Source organism: Brassica rapa, chromosome A03 (genome assembly GCF_000309985.2).
Source record: "Brassica rapa cultivar Chiifu-401-42 chromosome A03, CAAS_Brap_v3.01, whole genome shotgun sequence".
Taxonomy (NCBI): Eukaryota; Viridiplantae; Streptophyta; class Magnoliopsida; order Brassicales; family Brassicaceae; genus Brassica; species Brassica rapa.
Window position 1 is genome coordinate 35,189,176 of NC_024797.2, and position 4,753 is coordinate 35,193,928.

General features: G+C 37.7%; 1 pseudogene; it reads left to right on the plus strand.

The window, feature by feature from the left end:
- The first annotated feature begins 543 nt into the window (after positions 1-543).
- On the plus strand, positions 544-3,943 carry LOC103848264 (annotated as a pseudogene).
- Positions 3,944-4,753: the final 810 nt, after the last annotated feature.

Consider the following 4,753-nt stretch of genomic DNA (forward strand, 5'->3'; position numbering starts at 1 on the left):
GTGGAGGTGATGTTTAAGATAGATTCACATGGGAGGCCTTATAATTATATTAATTATGGAATATAATTCCACTGCATTCAAATGGTGTCGCTTGCTCGAGATACTAATGATATGTGTTTGGGTGTGGGATTAGACTCACTGAGTAAACTAGTTACTCATGACTCATTTGATATGCAGGTAACCAGTAGGTGGGAGACCTTTACTCTAGGACGGGAAGGAACGGCATTAGCCAGCGGTATTATCCTTGCAGTCGTTTTGATATACTTTATCTATAAGGTTTGTTGACCGAAAACCTCAAGGTTAATCTATAAGATTTTGTAAGATTCTTTTAAATGAATAAGTATACAGTGTATAAGGAATGTTTTTAAAGTACGGGTTCAAAATGATATTAGTCCTTGTCCGGACGAACCAACTATTGGGTATTACTCTTAAGGTTGTAAAGCCTCGGGTTATACCTAATAAGATATGTGTACTTAGGCGGTTGGCCTAAGGTACCTGGATTTATTTCGGGAATTTCGGGTTAGTCGTTTATGTACACATTGTGGCTTCTCGGTTTGGTTTCAGTTACGAGTGATCGGTTGTGCATGTTCTTGTTTGTTTGTTGCACGGCTGGTCGAGTCAACTTATACTAAGACCATATCGGTGGTGTCACACATGCACACTAACCGGTCGCTACGTAGCGACCGAGCTCGAGCCAAGCTCGGTTGCTACGTAGCGACCGAGCTCTTCCGAAACGTCGATTTGACACCAGTCCATGCATTCTCGTCTATCTTTCGATGCTATCTCCCGAAGACCGTAGCGAACTCAGTTCATGTTTTTCGCCATTCTAAGTCATCAATCAAACTTTACAGTAAAAACTACGAAAAGTTCGTTCTTTATCGAAAAGAAATCGTAATAAACATTTTGAGTCGGAAGAGGGCCCAAAGGGACCTAAGACACGACTCGAGGCCTAACTTACGATTTCTTAACCAAAAGCTCGTAAACCGTAGGACGGTTTACGCTTGGTGCGCAAGGAAAGATAAATGTCAAGTTTCTGTGGATAAATACAAAATTTTGAAGATAATTACGAAGATCAGAAAAAATAGAATATCTCCATTTTATGCTATGACGGCATAAGGGCAGAAGAGTAAAAGCGTAAACCGACCTAGGAGCGAGTATATAAGGGAGTCCTAGGCGAGAGGCATGGAGGAAAAACTTTTCAGAGCAAACTTAGCACTTAGAACAATTTTAGGCAACTTTCCGTTTTTGATATTCGAGCTGCGACTCAACTAGGTTTTTGTAGTATTAAGGTTTTAGAACTAGGAATCTCGCCGATAGCTCTCGAAGCCCAGGCTCTTACCTTGTTTTTACGCTCAGACGCAAATTCGGAATAAGATCTATTTTGCTCTCTTTTCGATTTCTTATACTTTATCGTTGTTATTGTCATGTTCTGATTGCTTGGCATGTGGTATTAGCAGATATCTGGAACCTCTGGGAAATTAGGGTTTTCCTAGTTTCCTTATTTAAACGGAAATCGACAATGCGAATTTTGGTTCCCACAAAAATGGAGATCTGATTTAAAATGGGACTGCAATCACAACAAAAATAGCCAAGCAAAACAAAAATCCGACTATGCAGAAGATAACATAAATCTTCTCAAAAATAAAATTAAAGTTTAAACTAACTAAATAATAACCACCGCTATAAGGATGGACGAATAGAAAAGAAAACACAATAATATTTCACTCTTAGAGAACTCTTCAAAATTAATGAGGTTTTGAAACCTTAATCTGGGTATGGCAAATACAAACAAAAACCAGTAATAATCATTGTAGAAAATATATCAAAATATAATCTATAATTCAATCATAGATTGAATGTATATCAAATTAAAGTATCAATATTGATCTAATATAAAATGCTAACAGAATCATATGATTGACTCAATTGGATTGAGGAATATACCTATCTCAAACATAGTAGTTTCAATTTTCAATTATTTTTAAATTTTTTAGTTTTAATTAAAATTAAGATAAAAATGTCTTTTCACATGTAGGAAAATGTAGTTATCAAAAAATTAAAAATGTATTTTTCAAATTCTAAATCATAAATGGTATATTTTTCAAATTTACCCAATTTAAAATCTTAGCAATAATTTACGTCTTTTAAAAAATAAATCAACTCAAAAATTAATAAAAGAAGGGACATATCAGATTTTCATATTAGATTTAGGGAATAAAGGATGATTGTTCTCTTTTGACCCAAATGTTCTTCACTGCTCACCACATAAAACCCTAGCTAGATAATCCATACCTGGCCACATCCAACAATTAATAATGGCCACTGCTTCTTCTTTGCTTAGATTGAGTCCGCCTTTGACATATACGCGAGGGCGTCAGAATCATACCACTCTTTTCTACTCAAAACCTCACCTCAAATCAAATTTGTTTCATTTCCAAATCGCCATCAAATACAAACAATCCAATTCGGGTCCTTGTCAGATATGGAAGAATTCATTTGACCAAATCGCAATTCAGATCAAGAAAACGTTAGATTCACTGAAGAAACCCGCTATGGCCATGGTTTTGCTTGGTCTGCTTTTGTTTTATGATCCTAATTCGGCCTTTGCTGCCTCTGGTGGTAAAATCGGCGGTAACTCCTTCCCATCGTGAAGTTCTTCTGCTTCTTCTTCCTACCCCTCTTATTCTGTGCTGAGAACATCGGATCCTAGTGCGAGGTACTCGGCTCCGTGCTATAGACCGTCTCCGTTCAGTGGAGGTCTCTATGTTGGATTTGGTTTTGGTGGATTTTCGAGCTTCTCTTTGATTCTGGTTGGTTTTGCAGCCTTTATTGTGGTGTTTGGATTCCTATCAGACCATTCACAAGGTTCCACTTTAACCGATACTCAGAAAACTAGTGTCCTTAAACTACATGTCACCTCTCCACTCCTTTTTTGGAACTATTTACCTACAGTTAAATGATCTAACACTTCACCCGAATACGGAGTTTGTGAGTAATAATTTGTTTATGTATCGTTTCAGGTGGGGTTGCTGGGTTTAGGGAGGACCTTCAATCGTCTTGCTGAAAATGATGATACATCCACATCGGAGGGTCTCAGCTATGTTTTAACCGGTAACATATACAAACAATGTTAGAAATGCAGCTCTGACTGGATTACAAACAATGTCTAACAATGGCTTTTAAAACATTTGAGATTTATTTAACTTTGTGGTGTTTATCATATTTAGTGAAAAATGTCAATCCGACTTATTACGGACTATCTTTTTCTCGTGCTTAATATATGTAAAAGATGGAGTAAGACATATCTCTGATAAATATCATTTTTTTCTTTCTAACTTTCTTGCTTTTACCTTTTTGATGCTTCTCATTGACCTGCGAAATGTGCGATTCCTAAATGTTTTTCCTTCAACAATTTTTGTCGAACAGAGGCAACATTGGCTTTGCTGAGGTACCCGGACTATTGCATCTCTTGTAATTCATCAGTAAGTCCACTGGTTCTCCCATGATTGATATATTCACCAGTTTTTGCATGGCTCGTATCTCTAGGAGCATTTAGTGGGCATAGATACAGAACTTAACCACTCTGTTTTGTATCATTTATTTTCAGATTGATGTGAGACGGAGTATAAAAGGCGGAGAGAACTAATTTAATCAACTCTCGATTGAATAACGGGGCAAATTCGATGAGGAGACGCTTGTTAACGTGAACAGCATAAAGAGACAAAGCTCAAAAATTTGGACCGCTAGCTGTTTCAGCAATGAATATATTGTGGGACACTTAAAAATTCACAGTGTATACTAGGATAGGGTATTGAATTTAGAAGGCTGTCCCCAAAAACGAATATATTGTCATGTATGTTCATGTAACCATCTTGGTAGCTGCAGAGGGTATCCATAAACTGCAGCCAATAAATGGAACTGCGGATCTAAAGGAAGCCTTACAGAAAATTGGCTCGATACCTAGGAACAAAATAGTGATAAGAGTCTATCTATGAGTTTGTATAACCATGCAAACAAGTTTAATCTTGCAAATGAATGGTGTATTTTGCACCCTTGGGATATGTTGGATAGTAAAGTTAAGAAAGAATTCTTTACATCGCAGAAACTCCTCCATGTGTGTAGTGAACGCCGGCCATTCTGTCGGTGTAGACACCATCTTCACCAATTGAAAACAGTCAATTGCAAACACCACCTCTGAGATTTGTAGGGTCTTCATGCACTCCATCGCCCATATCAAAGCTTCACATTCAGCATGTAAAGCTGATAGACTCCTGCGAATAGACATTGCACCCATCATAGTATCAGTTGATCCACCTTTTCTGTAGACCCATCCCTGCCCCGTGTATGGATCATCTTCCTTCCATGCTCCATCTATATAACACTTGTTGACGCCATGTGAAAAAAAGTTCTCTGCAATATGTAGAGATTCACGATTTCTAGACTCATCTTTCTGGGCTTCAGCCCACAAAAGACCTTCTATCTCCGCCGTCCGGAGAATATCAAAAGGGGTCCTTGTCTGATTCTTAAAAACTTTAGCGTTTCGATTCTTCCAAATATACCACAAAATCCATGTAAAATAATTCAAATCTGGTTCCTTGGGTAACCGCCAGAAATGATAGTCCATATTTGTGAGAAGTGACAGGGTGGGGAAAAATCCTGGGCATGAAGGAATATTGGATAAAGCCCAAGTTTGTAGTGCTATTGGACACTCAAGCAGAACATGATTAATAGATTCTTCCTCAGCGCCACATAT